Source organism: Gallus gallus, chromosome 2 (genome assembly GCF_016699485.2).
Source record: "Gallus gallus isolate bGalGal1 chromosome 2, bGalGal1.mat.broiler.GRCg7b, whole genome shotgun sequence".
Classification (NCBI taxonomy): domain Eukaryota; kingdom Metazoa; phylum Chordata; class Aves; order Galliformes; family Phasianidae; genus Gallus; species Gallus gallus.
Window position 1 is genome coordinate 129,629,281 of NC_052533.1, and position 19,483 is coordinate 129,648,763.

Here is a 19,483-nt window from a genome sequence, read left to right on the forward strand (position 1 = left end):
TTTAAGGATGAGCATCTTGAAGAAGATGAAGTGTCAGTGATAGTCACCAAAGAAGGAAGGCAAACCGGACAAGCCTGAATGCTGCCTGACGCTGGGAAGCTGTGGCTCAAGAACTGCTCGAATTAGAGATGATATCATCAAGTTTAATGGCCCTCAGTGGAATAGGCTTTGGTAAATTCATCCAGTGAGCAATGTGCCTGTTCACCTCTCAGAACCCATACCAAAAAAATCAAAAATAATAAAAAATAGCACTTTAAGGGAAACATAACCTTTATTTACAGGTTTATACATACAGGTTTATACAAATGAGAAAAGTATTCAGAATGTCTTAGCCAACAAACTCCTTTTCTTTTTCTACTTGCAAGTTTGAACAACTTCAGTGAAATCTCAGATGCCCTGTTTTTCACCCAGTGTATCTCATGTCTCTTTTTATTGATTGTCAATCACAGGGCAGTGGAAGGATGCTCAGGAAGTCTGATCTGTAGTCTCTGCGAAAGCTACTGCTGCCCCCACGAACAGACATGACCCAGGCCTCACACACACACACAGACTTCGAACCATCCCACAGTAATTGCAGCTCTGCATGCTGGGTGCAAGTCCTTACTGGAACCCATTAAACTCTCTGCTCCAGGGATAGGTCAACTTTAAACAAACAAATCAGCATCACATGACCCATAACCTTTCTCTGCTCCTCCCGAAGTTATTTTTGTCTGTCTAGTTAAACCCAATTTCAGCCACCCAGTTGTATGTTATTGAGAGATATGATGCAATATGATTCTCTTTCCATAGGCTTCTGTTGCACAACAAAGAAGACATTAATTATCTTTTCAGATTAAATGCTGTTCCAAACATCCCCGTTGGCAAAACTGCTTTCAGTCACTCACACAAATAAGTGGTTACCCTTTATCATATGCCCATGCTGATCATTCATGGCAGCAGAGAGCAAAACACAAACCTCTGGCATCATTTGCTTAATTTTAACATTGTCCTCAAAGATGCACAGCAATCTCTTTCAGAAGACTCCTGCCGCGGTACTAAACAAGCTTGGCAAGCAAAAGGTGAGATACTGATGTAACGACCTAAGGAGAAACTTCTGCAGCAGCAGTTTGCCTACTTACAAGGTGACCTGGATTCTTCAACTCCAGGGAGGAGAATGTGTTAGTAGGTCCAGACAAGAGGCTTACGATGTCAAACAACATCTTCCCATGTAGCCCCCTTTGCAAGCTCACCAAATCTATGAACTTTAACACTGAAAGATTTCCTTCCTGGCACAGTTATCCGAGAAAAAATCTTACTCCTACTTTGCTGCTCCTTCTGTTGGCCTCTGCCAAGAGCTGTCTGTCTTAATCTCTTTGATGTTTAGGGGAATGGTATCATTTTCCCTGTGTCAGAAGAGTGCCTAGTAAATCGTATCTATATACATAGAATTCTAACTATGACTGCATGGATTTTTTTTTAAATCTGAAGATGACTAACAAAATTTTATCAATAGAATTAATAGTTAAGCTAGAACAAAAGTTGGCGGTGTCTTTCTTTTGGATTTTAAGGCAGGCGAAGATAAATTATCCTGAAATTGCACACGTAATTCACCTTGAACTAAATCCAGACTGTCGTAACAGTCAATTGTTCTTCTGCCTGAAGCTCAAGGCTGGCATGTGAAGCAACCAAAGCAGCTTGACTAAGAATTATCAGCAACTCACTGATTCTATCTGTGTGCTGCTTTTTCCCATGTACTTCTACTTTCAACACTGTTTTCTTTTCAGTGATTAGCTATTCACAGCCACTTCACCTTTACTTCATTGCCTACCATGTGTTTCCTTCTTTCCATCCTTGCTCTTTTTTTTCTCTTCATTTCCCTTCCTCACCACTTCTGCCTTTGGTTTGTTTGTCCCTTCAGACTATGCTGTCAGCAAATGCCACCCACAGATCTAACATCAGTTTTATGAGCATTGTAAAAGTTCTCTCCAGTTCATTCCTTTCTCTCTACTCCTCCTCTGACTGTAAAATGCCAGGAGACAGTCTCACAGTGTCTGTAACACCAAGCCCTGCTTGAGCTCACTTAGCACCATTTTAATACACAACAAAAACGAGGACAATCCAAGATGTTGAGTAGATCTTGGCCAAATGAAGTAAGAATAGCAGTCCTTTACCCATCTCATTACTTGTTGCCCCATAATCTCCCTCCAGGTGAGCTCATAAGAAATGCTGATATTTTCAGTACAAGACTTTAATTTTGGTTAAGACCTCTACTGTGGCTGAAGTTTCTTCATTTGATTTTTGAAGAACAACTCAAATATATTATCATAAAAGGGACATCAGTGGAATTCTAATTATTATTATTTTATGATATTGTTTTTTTCCAAATCATTTATTTACAATATTAAAGTAGAAAGGAGTGGGCAGCAGCAGAAGTGGGTCTCTCTCTCAGATCTGCATTTATTTTGCAGCACACTATAGGAAGACAGAGACAAAAATGACTTACTTCATCTATTCAGCAGTTGTTTCTTTACACAAACAAATATTCATTTGCCTAACAGTTATTTAAGCTCTACTAACTAACTTGATTTTTATTCAGCATTAATCTCAGCACTAGACCACAGCCACCTCAAGTCTGGAGTACCCTACATGACTTCACTGCAAAGTGATGAAAGACAATAGAAGATGGTGCCAGAAAAGTCTGGATGAAGTCCATTGTGTTAAAAATATATTGCATACATCAGAATCTGATTGCATTGTGCTCTTGTACGTATTGGTACTGCTGTTGCATGCTGGAAAAAATACATCAAATGCCTTCTGTGATCATTTATTTCCCTGGTATTTATAATTAGAATCACTGTGCTGTTTTGAGGCCAATCAAGAATAGGGTCCTATTTTGCTAAGGGCTATACAAACATTGGGCATTTTGTACACTGGGCAGTGGAAAACAGTCCAGCTAACTGTCTCAGCTAACTGCAAAGGGAGTGTGTCTGGAACCCATGACAGCGTAGCTGCATCATCATGGCCTTGCACCCAACTTACTTCTGTAGGGCATGCTGTATCAGCACTGTGGCCCACTATCCTTAGGATTCACATTCGTTTTTCTTCTCAAAATGCTGCAGAGCACTTGGAATAAGTGAGGGCTCTTTCCCCCTCCTTTATTACCTGAGGACTACAGGTCTGTAGGCAGCTTGTGAGCTCTTTTGCCTAAAGTTTGAACATTGCTGCTGGATTTCCAGCAGCAGAAAGGGATTTGTATACAATCAAGTTCTTAAGAACTACCTGCCAATTTCCTTAGCTAACTTAAAAGGAATTCATGTCTCTCATGTACTAGTCGTTGTTTTTTTCTTGTATGTCATGTGAATTTGGACTCTCATACACGCATCAGATATTAAGCTTTAAATATTATTACAAGCGTGTTATGTTCAACTAACTGTTCAGATTGAGTGGTGAGTTGTACTCACAGGCTCCGTACTCTCCCTGACAATAATAGCACTTCTGTCATATGCTGCATGAATGGCTGTTGACTAATTATTTAGTTTTAGACATTTCTGGCAAAGCTGCCCAAGCTTGTTCATTTACGTTGCTGCTGCAAGGACAATCCAATGGAAGCGACTTCTGTTTGGAATAAGCCTTGTGACAAAGCATGACCTAATGCAGCCTGCAATTACAGCACACCACATAGTGCTTAGATGAGTACCTACAACCTGCAGTAAATGTTCTTTCCTTATTGTCATCACCTAAGGCAGCTGAACTCTTCTGGCACTGTGGAGCTCAGTGGCAGGCAAAGACCAAGAAGCACGGGGATACCCTCACTCCTCTGTTGGTATCCTTAATACCAGACCCAGAAGTGTCATAAGAATGACTGTGTTAACATTATTTTGCTACAGGATTACCTATGTACTAAATAAGCAGCTGTGACTATGTAAACTGGTGGAACAACATAAACAAATAGCAGAACCTGTAGTCACACCACATCTCAGAAGAAAATCTTGTCTTTCTTTCTTTGGATTTAGCTTCTCAGGAGTAAGGAACAGAATCTGCTTGCTGATACCTGAAAAAAACTTCTGTCACTATTCTGTCACTAAAATCTCTTACAAAAACCTGTTTTGTTGCTGTTGCTGTTGTTTTAACATGTATACACATTACTCTAGAAAATATTATCAAAAAAGCACACACACACACGAAAAGAAGCACCTAAGTTTAAGGTCTAGATACAAGATAAAACAATGAACTTATAGGCAAAACTGTTTATATAACAGTCATTATTTGGAATAATTAACCAGTCGCAGAAACTGTGCAACTGTTCATCAGATTCACAGAATTCATAGACAATGAAGAACGAAACTATTGGTGCTATTTCAGTTTTAGAGCAGACAAACCTGAGGTCCAAGGGATAAAGGAAGGAAGAAGAACCGAATATTCCAAAGGAGAGGAAAAGCCAAGACAGAAGAATTCATGATTAAAAAGAACATTAAAAAATCTCCTTGATACAGACAGAACATTTCATAAACAGCTTTCAAAACCTAAGAGGTTAATTAGCTACTGTAAAAGGAGCTATTAGAAAGCATACATCTTTCTGTGTTGCATTTTTCATTTTCTAAATTCAATTTATTTTTTCTTACACACAATTTTTGAAGCAATTATCTTTTCAAGCTGCATACTGACACTGGTAATATTCTTATTTTTAATTAGGTTAAATTAGAACCTGCACATACGTCATGTCCCCACTCCTCATTAAGACAGAGAGATGAAGACTGAAATAGTGATCTACTTTTAATACAGTCCAAGAAAAAAAAAAAAGCAGAGTAAACTCTAGTTTTATAGTGGTTACTATGTTCTACAGGCGGACAGTTCTGGAAGAAAATGCAGCCAATCTGATGTGTTAATATTTTGCCCAAAGATTTTTTCATCTTTTGTTGAGTCCAGTTAATCTTTAGCCACAGTTCCAGATCATCCCTATGTTGTGCACACCCTTGACACTCAGGTGAAGGACTTCAAGTCGGAGGGCAGAACCTCAGGCAGAGGAGCTCTGCATTGCTTTATTGCACTTCAGAGTGTAGTCAGGCTCCTTTCCAATATGTGCTAAAAGTGATTTCTACAGTTCTCCAGAACCAAAACTGAAGTATGTTGTTTTTCTTTCACAGTAGTTGGATTGCTCTTTTAATATTCTTAACAGATTTTGCTTGGCTTAGCCATACCTAAAGCCTTTTCACAGAAAGGAGTTACAATTTGGGGAACAGCAGACAGTTTTAGAGGGCACTGGTTGTGACTGCTTTGCAGAATAGCTGGTAGTTTCAGAGGGGGGAGGTTCCCCAACAGGAACCAGGCATTCAGAGAGGGATTACATTACTTTGTTGTTACTCTTCTTTTCCACCCTTCTGTTCAGTAGGAAACAACATTCAGAATCGTAACTTGGGTCGTAACACAAGTGAAACTGATTTGGCAGGACTAAGCCTACTCTTAATTCCTAAAGAGATGATATCTCTTAGGTGAGGGTTATGAGAGCTGTCAGTCACGTTACCTAACTGTAGCCCCTGACATAAACTACAGGTTAGTCAAAGATAAGGAGAGGGCTTCCAAGATACCCTCAGTTGCTTACTACAGACACAGTAATTGACAACTACTGGTTTGAGCAAAAGCCTTTGAATGAGTATTACATGTTCCCACTTAAACTTCTGAGCATGAATTATTATGTCAAAGGTCCAAAATGATAGTAGGCACACACAAACATGTACATAAATATGTGCCATATTCTTATTCAGAAATTTATGATTTACATTATAATATACATCATTTCATATCTGGGCACCTTAATATAATAGTGCCAACTCCAAACAGTCTAGGAGTCATTCTGGGTCTTGGGCCTCCCCTCCAAATCACATGCTTATTTAAAAATCATGAGACTCTCAGTAAGACTTTGTGTATGACTTGACTCATAACACTTGGTAATGCCATCACACACTCACCCATTTTAGCTAAGTCAAACACCTTGTGGTGATATGTTAAGAGAGCCAGGGATCTGTAAAGATCTACAAGTCCCCAGGATGAATGTGAATGTTTTAGCTATGAAGCGTGTGCAAAACGAACATGTAAAGTAGAACTAAAGGCAGGTGTGGTTTTTTGTTGTTGTTGTTGTTTTTTTAATGTTTGGTTGGTTGCTTTTTAGTTTGTTTCCATTTGCAAAGGCATTTTTTAGATCCCGTTAGTCTACCCTGACCAAAGTAACTTTAATTTAAATCCACTATATAAACGTACCTTTATTTGTCTATTTAGACCAGTATAAAACTGCAGAGAAGATACAGAAATTGTATTTCAGGACTATTTAGAACACAAGAAAACATGAAGAGAAGGCTAAGATTGTGACATCCAGATTTTGTAACCTGCTTTTCAGAGAACATATCAACAGTACATTTTACATCTGGTCAGTGGAGCTACAGGAGTAAATTAAGGCCTAAATGTTTGCTTCCCATTTACATCTTTCTGTACGCCTGCCTTAAGTGAGAGCAGGAGATCCATCATAAGTGAGAGCAGGAGTTGATTTATACTGTAGTTTTCCACTGTGCCAGACAGTTTTGCGCTTCATTTTTCCCTTTCAAGCTTTAGTCCTACTATGTAACATTGCTTACTTATTGTAAATGATGTTTTCAATCTATTATTGTCTGGCTTGTAGAAATCTTTGACACACCCCAAGTGAGCACTGTAATATTGTTTGTGGCAGCATTAAGAGATTTTAGAGCTAGAGACTGTATCATGAACTGCAGGAATTAGCATTGTTCCCTGAAAGAAACGAAGCTCTACTAATATCAGGGTTTCCTGAAACCATGCTTGGATTTAGCTCCAAATTTTCCATTTGTGAAAAGTTCAACCTTTTCTTGAAGTTTTGCTTCTCTGCAAACAGACAGCTGGCTTTTACTTACTGGAAAAAAAAAAATGATTACAACTAATAGACAAAAGGTTCTGTTTGTTTGTTACAAAACAGCTGCTTCTAATCTACCTTGGATTTCCTCTAGTATTACAATATCAAGGAGGACGTGAGCGAACAAACAAGAGGACAATGAGATCCTGAAGGGCAGATTTCCAACACCAGAAAATCCACTCGTAGTGGATTCAAATGTAATCTGATGCAATAGCAATGTAGCTCACTGCAGTCATTTGTTATATTGTCCTTAAGCTCCAAATGTACAGAATATATTTCTACTGAGCCTGCATAATTGCATTGCAGGAGATATCTAGGACTCATGGAAATTCTGGCAGCTGGGATCGTGCCTTCTGAACTAGCATGTGAGGCTCTTAAAATTCAGGAAAGCATCGTTATTTTTCACAGTGTTCAAGTTTTACTTGTTTATTCACGACTGTCCGGGGCAAAAGGATAAAGACAAAGGCTCCGTCAATAATAAAGCCTTCATCATTATCTGCAATCCCGTCCCTGATGGCTGCTCTGTGTCACAGAAACCCAGCTAGCTGACAGTGAACACCTGTCTCTCATTTCATTCCCCAGTGCCACCCTCCCCATTCATTGTGGATCTAGAGCTGGAAGGATAAACCTGAGAGGAAGCCAATATTTCCTCACACTTAATCTGTGTGTCCTGAGACAGTATACACTCTGGCCATGCTGTTAATCTCTAAATCCCCTGAACAGATAATGCTTTCTAGAGAAGCTGCTGTAGACACTGCGAAGACGATAAAACTCACTTGGTTGCTTCCTTGGAAGACTTCAGCTTCCCAGGCTGAACACGAACATAAAGCAGGAACAAATCCCTGTCTTGGTCTAGCAATTTCCTCCTGTGGGAAGAGATAAAACCTGCTGAAAATAGGAGCAGAACTATGAAACTTCATTCCAGCAATCTGGGACGTTGGGAGACCTACCGAGACAACTTTCAGCTTTGCTGCTGCTCGCAGGGACTTTGCTGGCTTTCCCTGGGCTTGGCACCAGCCCAGCACCTCTTGCTCAGAGGGGTAAGGTGTCCCTGAGAAAGGAAAGGCCATTAAAATCTCCACATATTGCGGCAACTTTCCAGTGAGCTCTAGAGTTCTGCTCATTAGTTACTTATTTTCTGCTCTTCCAACCAGCACCACAGAGAAGTGAAAGGTATCACGTAGCTTTTGGTTTGCAGCCAACTGCAACGACGCATTAAACAAACCCAGGTGAAATTCTCACTCTGAGTACACACAGTTCTGCTCAGGATGGCCCATTCTGCCTGTAAGACCTTTGACAATCTGTGGCATTTAGATTTTGCCAGAAGGAAATAGGAAAGGGAGGTCAAGAATAATTCAAGATTGGAGTGCTGCTGACAGGACTTCCCCAGGAGCTGGCACAAACCAATCTTGTTCGACAGGAGGCTAAATTGAGAGATAACATTATGAGTATGCCACAGTAATTCTCAGCGACTGTGAGAAAAAAAATAACCCAAATCTTACTGAGTCCAGTTTCCAAGGTAAAGAATGAAATAGCGCTCATCTTTTCCATGTAAACTGAGAGGATGTGGATGGTGGATGTCTCACAGCAGGAATGCATGGTGCCAGTAGCTCAAGGACTCTGATTTCTAGTATGCTATAAAATGTATGGTAAACTCAATTAAAGAACCGCATCTATAAAAGACAAGTACAATCATGAAATGGATGTCAGGAAATTCAGCAGGCTCTTATTGCAACTCATTAATAGAAAGCCTATTCATCTGCATTCTTTTTAAAAAACTGCGGGCAGCACAAAAGCAGAAGACACATCCATGAAGTAAGGATTCATGAAGAGGAGATATGCAAATACCCTGCATTGAGATAAGGCCTCTGATTCATTTTAATGCAGCCATCAAGCTTCATCTCTTGGGAACTGCTCTCCATGTATAGATGTGCACCAAGCACCTGGAAATCTCTGGAGTGAAATTTACAGCTGCTAGTGCAAATTGTTTGCAAATTAGGTTTCACAGGATCTTCAAGCTTGCCCCCTCCCCGCTCGCCTTTGTTTTTTCCTCTCCAAGAAAACCCCCCAGCCCACAAAAGGAACATATAAACATTTTTTTTATATTAATATAAATTATGCATGCGTATACCTGTGAAGGAAAAAAAGTACTTTGAATTGCAGTGCATTCAAGAGTGAATATAATTCAGCAACAAATTCACCTACAGCCTTTATTCTGTCATTCATTACACAGCATTCTCCAGATAACGAATGACTATTTATTCTCTTACTGCTCTTAGATGGCCAGCACAAAATATTCCCAGAGTCAAATGGTTTATTTTTTAAACCTGTTGCTTATCTGTTCAAGACATTTTGTTTGGAAGCTGTATGTGTAGAGTAGAAACCCCTTGACTAATAATTATAATTAAGTAATGAAGATTATGTCACTATATCTGGTGATCTGGCAGGTAAGGGAATACACGAAGAAACAGAATATATAAAGATGAACAAGTCTAGAAGATATGGATCCCATAGTCTTCTGAGAATAGACTAATAAAATTACCAAATGACTTGTAATTATATTTTGTACTCTAAGGGAGTGCCAGAAACATGTCTGAGGAATTGGAAATGAAAAGATAGATTGATGAAAACTACTGTTACATATAAAGAAATACTAGTAATTACAATTTGCTAAACATATCTTGAGCTATAATAAACTTAATTAAGGTAATAAATAAGAAAATCCATATGTACCTACACTGGTGAGGACTAAAAATAAGAGGTCAGTGGACACAGATGCAGAGATGTATGGCATTTGAATATATTAGTGCAGATTTTGATCAGGTAAGTTTTAGATACACCCATAAAATCTCACAGGGCGTAAGAGGCTTGGAGAGGTGACTGGTTCTGTACTCAGCAGCAACATGAGTTTGGAGTCCTTCTTCAGTCCGATACTACAGTGGTAACCAGTACAATTACGTAGTTAAATACAGCAAAAGCCTTCATTTAGAAGAAAAAGAAGAAAAAGACTTTATTCCAATTACTTTGAAATTGCATGGGCAGAATTCTAGATGGATTTGAAGTCAATAACAAAATAACCATGAAGTTCTGGGGGAGCAGACAGTATTTCATGCAATTTTATTCGACATGTTTTCTTATACTGCATCTATTGCCATGGTCTCTAGGTATGTTTTGAGGGATTAGGGACACAGCTCCCACCACATGTGGTTGCTCAGCTGCTCCCCTGGGGCAGGTGTTCATGTGTGCCAGGTGGCATGCTTTGTTCTGGAAGTGAAATGGGAATATCCTGCCAGATAGCTCGACTGGTTCTTTACCGAAACACTGCAATGCATGTGAATGCAGGAGATGAAGTGTAGCTGGAATCAGGCACACATGCCATGTGGCAACCATCCGGATTTGGCCACTGCAGGGAGCTATACAATTATGCCAATGTGCAGAGGCTGCCAAGGGAAAGGTCTGAGCCCATACCCATACACCTCCTCACCAGAGTGACTGTGCATGCACTTAAATCCTGGTGTGGGCTGTGCTAGCAACTAGCAGCTGCAACGAAAAGGGAATTTACAATCACATTTCACTTTCATAGCATTACGCTGTCAGTCTTATACTACCAGGTTATCTGACCTATATTTCATCCTCTCCAAAGTAGCTTAACTTGTGAGAATATCCCTCTGAACATTTTTAATTCAGTACCGTAACTGGTACTGATTATACTACAGGAGCTCTGAGTTTTGCCACAGGTGGAATGACTTCCTACATTTCTTTAGCTTGCTCAGCAAACAGCCATTTAAGAGTAATTAGCAACAAATTAAAAGGTCGAGTTACATGTTACAGAAATACAGAGGGATCGTATGGTGTCTTAGTCTGGAAAATACTCTTCAAAACAAGACATCATCAAAGACTGGTAAATTGAAAATGTAAAACAGCTGTTAGATAACCAATTTACCAATTCATCTGCTGTCATAATAAAAAAACGAACAACAAAACAACACCAAAACCCAAAGTACTGCTGTAGCTGCTCACTGATGTAATGCAGAAGATAGGATTTCAGCAATTAGATGTTATAGAATGAAATATAGTAAATACACATAGAGAAAAAATAATACATATATAGAAATATAAAGAGAATAAATAAAATAAAATGCCAGTTTCTGAATTTCAGTAGTTGCCAGTTCCTTAATTTCAACAGACTCTAAAGGTATGCAAATGAAAATCTCTCAATGCTTTTCTTGTACTTACTGTTTAAATGTTGTACTTAGAGATTAACTTGCTGGTTCTACACAGCACCAAAATAACAGATACATCATCTTATATTTTACAAATTTGTAGAGTACTCATAATAGGTCTGATGTAGATTGTCCTCAAATGCTGTTTTTCATTGATCTTAATACAAAGGAAGAAGGCGTATTTTGTTCCACCGCAGCAGGCAACATTTTACATAAGAATTAACAGACTAAACAGTCAACAAAGCTTCATTATGAATGCAAGAATATTAAACACCATCAAATTTAGTTGTTACAATTATTAAAACATTTGGCTTGTATGTCATGAACTCCCTGCAGGGTAACCCAAGTTCAGCATTATGTAAACAACAGCAGTTTTCTTAGCAGGGGAATATCTAAAGTCAAACCATGAAAATATTCAGTGTAAAAGAACAAGCAGGGTTGTTCCCTCCACTTTGTTAATATACTGTGTTTTAAAAGATTTTCCATGCTAGCAGCTACACTGAAATCCTAGTTAGCATATTAAAGTAATAGATAACTGCACTATCACAGGCGTAACTCAGTCTATTGACTACTATGGATAGCTCTTCCAGTTGCAAAAATTTCTGTGTTATAAATACACGATGGCAACAGTCCCAGAATTAAATTATTATCAGAATGATACCATAGCGAGGATTTTAATTTAAATTCTGCCACAGAATATGAAAACTTCCTTCTATAAACAGTAATAGGTTAAATGCTTCCAGCCTGCAAATAATAATTAAAAATGTTTTTAAATGTAGTTCATCGCTATTATTACCAAGTAAGACATTTGCTTCAATTCTCCTTTCGGTGTTTTCCTGTGTTCTGTTCAACTGAGGTGTCTTTCCTTCTCTAAGGAACCTTCACATTCACACCTACTTTAAACTCTGCAGCACCAAGCGATCCGATTGCGCTTTTAGAAATTGGGATCTAAAGGAATTTCACATAAAATCAGATAGCTCATGCTCCTGCTTTTTGTGCCATGGATAGTTCTGATATGTGAGCAGCAGCAGTCCATGCCACAGCTCTGCCCCCGAGCTGGGACAGCCACATTTCTTGCCAGACTTGCTGTTCATATTTCTTTCTTCATCCACCCGTGAAAAGGGGTACTCTTTTCATTTTGAGGGGATGCACTGTATAATGTGAATATAAATAAATGTTCACAAATTCAGCAAACACATCGATTGGAATAGTCAGGATCATACTTACGCTTTCTGCTGGCACTAAAAGTATGACAGCACACAGACACACACAAAAAAACCAAAGAAATATTCTCCGTTGAAGCTATGGAGTTTTAGGAAGAAGATATTTGTGCTAGTGTGTTGGAAGAAGCCCGTGTCTGTCATTTACAGAACACCTGGAAAGCACCCAGAAGCAGGCCAGCATCCTTTGACAAGGGGCAAGGGAAGGAGCAATTAAATTAATTAAATCTGCAGCTGAAGGCCAGGGGCAGCGGGGCAAGGCCAAATCCCCAGGAATGAGAGGCTGGCAGCGATGTGCTGCAGCTGCTGCTAGGGGCACACGGGCAGGGCGGTGGGTGATGAGGCTGTGGCTGTGGGCAAGGAGCAGGCCGAGCTCCCGAGGGGAAGCTCTCTGGGAATGATGGCTTAGGTAATGTGAGGAAGTAGGCTGTCGGCTGCCATGTGGTCGCAGGCTGTCCGCACAAGCAGGACACTGTGTGGATTTCTCTGTAAATAAACTGAATTTTGCTAAAGAGAGGCCTTATTGTAAAACTCCATTTCCCCTCCCAGCAGAGTAATTGGGCGCAGCTCTGAATACCGGCAGAGCGCTCGAGTCAGAAAGCAACAAGATAAAGCTTTGAGCCTGGTACAAATGTTACTAAAAGAATCTTTTCAAGCCTATTCTGGAACATTACAAAACTGACTTCTCCTCTAGCCTTAGCCCCAACATTCAGTGCCACTGCTCTCAGAGGTTCCTTTCTTATTGCAAGTATGTGAAAGGCATAAACACGAGATAGCTGCCTCCTCACAGGAGCTGCCTTTCATGCCTGTCGGGTTTCAGAGCAAAGTCCAACTGCAGATGATGTGGGAAAACGAACCCTAAAAAACAGGAAACTGATTGCAAAGAAGTGGGAGGAGGCACCCAAGGAACAGTTATCTCTTAATAAGCTTTATTTATGTTTGCATCAGTATGGAAGTCATATACTGGCCCTGGTTGTTTTTAAAGGGGTTGCATTTGGGAAGGTAGAAGAATGAAGAATTACGGCAGATCCCAACTAAGTAATTGCCGGGCTCCTTATCAGCTTGTTTCCTTCAGCTCTCAACCCACCCAAATTGTCCCTCCAAACCTACTGACAGCATGCAAAAGCATAACACTTATCTTCTGTAATACCTCAGCACACAATTAGCCTGGGGAACTTACAGGATGCCATGTTTTTGCTTTATGATAAAGCCCCGTACGTCGCTAAAGGAATATTATTATTCAATAAGCCCGTGTTTCTTTGTGCTTTATTCCAAGATTAAGCATCCTATCATGCCACAGTCAAAAGAGTACATTATCACCTGAACGCGTGGGGATTTAACAGGAGAAAAGATCTCACTCTACAGATGTGAGCACTGTGTAACTTTACCAATCATAGGGAGATCAGTCCCCACTACTTAGGGCAGTTTATGTTCTCAAGTCTTTAAATCAATGGATGTGTCTTCAGTATTGGTAGAACTGGTCAATAATATAAAACTTCATTTGCACTGTATGTCCAATTGTTACGTGAAAGTATATTTAATTACTGAAAGGGTTCTTTTTATTTAAAAACAACTATATTTTATGTTTGGGACATGAGGATATGATAGATAGCATATACTCAAACTAAATAAAAGTAATGTTTGCACTGTGAATTATTTTCTTTTCCCTCTTGCTGGGAACATTCCCTCCATCCCTGCAAGTAACCATAAATCTTTTTCTGTAATGCTCTGCTAGCTTTAATAAGTGCAGCACAGTAGCCAGTGCTGGTTTTCACTTACTGTTGCTGAATGTTAAGCAGCATTGCAAAATGTTAAGTTGCAAGATAACTGACTAGTTTTATTAAGACTCTTTAGGGAGATTGAGAATTAACAATGCTTCTCACCTCCTTCTTCACACTCCAATAGAAAAAATGCTAATTTACTATTAACGTAGTCACAGCTGTCTCCCATTCCATTTTCTCCGTTTCACAATTCAGGCAGGAACATATGTGCTGGCACTGCGCGTCTTTGATAGAAAAACAGTTGGAATTCCTTTCAGCAAAGATTCTGCTCACAATACTTCATGCGAGAGAGAGAGAAAACTTGCAGTATTTGGGATATAAAGAAACATACATTGGAACTACAGTACCTTTGCATGTGATCTTGTTGATAACATCCTGGTGCTTTATGGCCAAGTCCTAATTAAAGCTGTCTTCCACCTGTCTCCTGAAAAACAAAAGATGAATTTAATTCCCTTAACACCGACAGCGGCATTATGCACTGAGTGGGTGCGCTTGTGCCGTTGGACTGAATTTCTTGCAGGAGTCCTAGTCTCTACTCACCCATATTGCCCAGATGGTGTGGCTGCAAGAAGGCAGGCAGGCAGTTTCATAGCACCCATGGCCACAGCACCTTGCTGGATTACAGTTTGCAGACCAGCCCTCTGAGGTACCCTGTGCCCCCTCCCCGTGCCTGTGCCCAGTGCTGTGTGTCATGGAGCAAGTGTCCCCTCTTCACATCCCCTGTAACTTCAGAGGAGGCATTGAGGTTGAACACTGGGTTCCTACTAGTACTGTGGTTCAGATGCAGTGGATCTGTCCTGTGTTCACATGCACAGATCAGGATACCATTTCATTGGAGCATGAAACTTCCACGTGGAATGTGTTCATTCCATTGAAAAGGATTATCAGTCTGGAGCAGCTCGGCAGGTTTACCCTTCCTATCACAAGCTGGACCAGATCCTTTACAAAGAGACTGTTGCTAAGCCAGACGATCCACCCTGTCAAAACCAGTTCAGAAGACACGAGAGGAGACCTTCCTTTCCAGCCCTGTCTGTGGCCACTGCAGGGACAGCTTCCCTCCACATCTTAGAAAATCAAAGCTAAGATGCCCTTCAGCTGAAGGCTGAGTGGATGGCAATGCCATGTGGAGTTCATATGGCAAGAAAAAGCCATGAAATATGAGAAATCTGAAATATGAACATCTATGCCAAGTTTCTGTGGCTGATTTTTGCCTACTCCTGTTAAGCTGCCCGTAATCAGAAAAGACAAATTGCAGCTTGTTCATTGCTTCTGCAGCCCCCAGCAACCATGCCCACTGGCAGCCTCCATGAGGGAGAGCTCACATCCAAAGGATGGGGAGAAGCAGAGCATCTGGGCCTTCTTGAGATCTGAGTGAGCAATAGGCCCCACTAAGTATATGGTCTGAAAATCAAGGACCTGATTCCCAGAGGGAAATTTTAAAGGATTTTCAGGCCAAATAGGAGAGAGAAGAATGAGATTTTTACCTTTTGGGTATATGTACCTCAAAAAGAACAATTGAAAAGCACACATTCCTGTGTGTCCCTCAGTGGGACTGATGCATTTTCTGTGTGACATAAAAGACAGAGGTTTTTCTTCTGCCACTAATTAAACAAAGTTGCCTTGTTTTGCTGAGCTGAGAACTAAAGACTGATCTCACAGCAGGCAGGCTTTTTCTGTTAGCGTTTCAGCTCAGGTCATGGCCTGTCTCAACCTCTTCATCTCCCAGGGTACAGCATGCATTCTGTTTGGTAGGGGAACAGAGGTCTGAAACCATCTGCTCTGTGTTTTGTTTTTTTTTAATAGGAGTTGTCTCCTGGCAGAAAGAAGAGAGGACTCTTTCCTCCCCTTGAGGTTTTGTGGACACTATGGGCTGTGTCAGAAGTGGCAGGACAAGTAGTCTCACCACTGCATCCTGGTTTCCTTATTCTAAAGCTGCCATAAGCAAATGAGACAGCGGCCCATATTTGTCTGGAGACTTTGGCCAAATACTTTGCAAATTCTAAAGTGCTTGCAAACCTGTAAAATACCGTGGGACTTCTTCAAAGTCAAATAACATCAAGATAAGGTGACAAATTGCATCTAAGTCTGTTTGTGCTTGTCCATTCATTGCATGAGCTAAGTGACCAATAAAGCTGTAGCAATAGCAAAAAAGAGATATAGGTGCTAACATTTATGTGCAGAGGGGAAGGCATTCTGTAAAATTCTAAGGGAACACACTCAGTTTTGCTACTTGTGTAGTCACACCCCAAAAATAAAGAAAAGATAATAAATAATGGTGGTTGTGCCCGAAGTGGAGGAGTGCGTGGTGGAGTACATGGTCCTAGCAGCAGCTGGTGGTGTCTCATCACCCAGTGGCACTTCTGCCCGGTGATGGCTCTCCAGAGCTGTGGACACAGTAGTGTGGCAGAAAAAGGCTGGCAGGTGCCACAACCACCATTAATTTCTTTTGATGCTGGGGAAAAGGTAAATGTAGGTGAGCTGGGAGTAGGCATTGTATGGCCTTACAGTTGCAGGTCTCAAGTGACTGGCTGTCAGCCATGGGAGCGTGAGGCAGCATGGTCGTGCACGCTCTGAGCTGCCTGGTGACGGGCCAGACTAAAGGGGCAGACTGCTCATATCCCAGTTGATACGAGCGCAGAACGATGAGGTGCCAGAAACAAACTCATCGCATGGTCAGCCTGGAGAATTGGTGTTACCACAACACATAGCAAGCACCGATGGATTTGTATTTCAGGCTGTGTACTCAGCAGCCCCACTGTCTCCCAAAACTAATGAATGTTTAATTTGGTTAATGCCTGAATACAAATTTCTACAAGGCTTCTATATTATGGGCAAATATTAAATAACATCTGCCCCCCAAGATGCACATGCAATTGTTTCATCTTACCCATAAAACAAACGCAAACTGAGTATGTTAGCAGGCTTTAGCAAGCTGGTTTGTAACATCACATTTCCTCATAGAATTGGTAATTTCACTGGGATTCAAACTTTTCTGGCACAAAGGGAACATTTAATTGCTTACACGTATTCTGCTTTTAACTGACAACTCTATTCCTGTCAGAATACTACAAACAAAATGATTTCACAATAAATTGTTAGAAAATTGAGGACAATTTTCTGAAACACAAATGGAAGTTTTCAGTTTTCTGAAAATCTCAAACTCTACCAGCTGACGAGACTGGAGATACATTATTCTAGTAAGCTTAAAAATAATGTTAGTTATGCTAAAAACAGTGAAACTTGATATGATGACATACAGATACATTGTCAATGCCTGTATTTTTCCTGTACTGAAGGCCGATATCATTCCTTAATCATACTTAACGATGTTATTCCATTTATTATCATTTTTAAAATGTCTATTTTAAATATGGGCTGCTAGACCACTGAAGTGAAATAGCAACTTTTAAGTAAACAACAAAGAGCACATTGAGAAACAAATGAAGCTACAAATGAGTTACTGCTGTGAGTGTAATTCAATTTCTCATCAAGTGTGATCAGCTCTTCCTCTCTTGGTGAGGAGTGTGATAGACAGGACCTGTCATTTGCTCAACTACCAGATGTAGGGCTGGTGGGGCAATTTTTTTCTGGCGATGACTGCTTTGGCTCATCAAAGATATGAGGGCAGAGTAATTGGCTAATTACAAATACAGTGAATTGTAGCACGGATGGTCCTTTCTCCAGCATTAGAGAGGATATATCATCAAGACTGCCTGTTCTTAATGCCTTTCATCATAAAGCAGATGTAGAAGAAGACAGCAAAGCCTTAATCTCTCTGCCTCAAGCTATGATATAATTAAGTGTGCAACAAGTTAAATCCCTCTCTGCTGGAGAGGTAAGGGCAGTGGAAGGGCCAAAGGTGGGCAAAAGGTGCCCAAGAGCTGGGCAGTCAAGCCACCTCTTCCTAGCATCAAACCTTATTCAGTCATAAACCAAACCACCTTTGTATTCCTTTGCCAATTCCTTTTTCTTGTAGAGATTCACAGAACCCAATATCCTAAAGCAAAAACTTGAAGAGCCAGATTGCAAGTTAAGACTTGTTTATTGGGGCCATTTCTCAGGAAGGCTTTCAGCACTGTCTGAAATTGTTTTCTTGTACCCCTGTGGGTATGTATTTTCCATCCATAGAAGAAAATGCAGAACTGGCCCTAAGAGCAGAAAATGTACAAACTGTACTTGAAAGGATGCAGCTTAGTGACTGACAGAAAATTTTTCCTCTGTTAAAATCATAAAATCCATAAAGTTGGAAGGGATCGCTAAAGGTCATTTAGTACAACTCCCCTGCAATAAACAGGAACATCCACAGCTAGATCAGGTTGCCCATAGACTTATTCAGCCTCACCTTGAAAGTCTTCACGGACAGGGCATCAACCACATCTCTGGGCAATCTGTTCCAGTGCCTCACCACCCTCACTGTAAAAAATTTTTCATTATATCCAACCTAAATCTACCCTCTTTGAGCTTGAAGCCATTTCCCCTTGTTCTATGCTTTCTGAAGAGTCTGTCCCCTTCTTTCCTGTATCTCCCCTTTAGATACTGAAAGGCCGCTATCAGGTCACCTCAGAGACTTCTCCAGACTGAACAACCACAGCTCTCTCAGCCTGTCCTCATAGGAGAGGTGTTCCATCCTTGGATCGTTTTTGCGGTTCTCCTCTGGACATGCTACAACAGGTCCATGTCTCAAAAATGTAGCTTCCACTCCATAAAACACTCTTTAAGGATACCAGTTTGGATCTTCCTGGCTTCAGTGAAGAAGGGAGGATTCAGAAGAGATTCAAAGAGGAGAGGGCAATGCAGTGTAAGATGTGACTGCAGTAGGGGAGCTTATTGTAGATGGAATGTGCCCTGTAAACACATTCGATAGCATGATGCAAAATGAGGTAAGGCAAACAGAATCTGTTTGGAAGGTTCTGAGAGGGAAAAGAAAGCTCAAAATGACATGATGAAGAGAAAGGCCAGCTTCAGGTGGATGTAGAGGTGGCTGTGTTTAGCTCATGCCAGAGGAAATACATATAAAGCTCAAGAAGCTCAAGCTGTAGGAATGCTAACACAGTCAGGATAGGAGATTATGAGTACCTATAAATAAGTAATGATCTAAGAACTGCCTAATAGGATGTGAAGGGTGAAGTGAGCACTTGATTCCAATTCAGTTGGAAAACTTCAAGATTACGGTTATAACTCCAAAATCCACTTTAAAGCTGAAGTGCAAATGGAGCAATACATTATTCATTTCCCTCTTTTCTGTGTTTCACATCTTCCACTGTGCTGCCCGTGATTGTTAGTTCACTTTTGATATGTCCTTCTTCTCTAACAATGATTCTTCTGTTTCCATCATCTTTCTTCCTAATTCTCCCAGACTCTTTC

General features: G+C 40.5%; 1 long non-coding RNA gene across 8 annotated transcripts in view; it reads right to left on the reverse strand.

Annotated features, from left to right (window-relative positions):
- Positions 1–252: 252 nt before the first annotated feature.
- Positions 253–19,483, reverse strand: part of LOC100859898 — a 47,655-nt gene continuing 28,424 nt past the window's right edge. Inside the window, exons 3-7 of one of the 8 annotated variants that reach the window (XR_005855773.2) lie at positions 14,467–14,543; positions 8,398–12,269; positions 7,846–7,946; positions 7,672–7,761; positions 253–4,030 (exon numbers count right to left, since the gene is read on the reverse strand). This is a non-coding gene — a long non-coding RNA (uncharacterized LOC100859898). Of the gene's footprint in view, positions 4,031–7,671; positions 7,781–7,845; positions 12,270–14,466; positions 14,544–19,483 lie in introns of all 8 variants that reach the window. The other 7 variants (XR_006938347.1, XR_005855766.2, XR_005855774.2 and 4 more) reach the window with 7 other exon arrangements.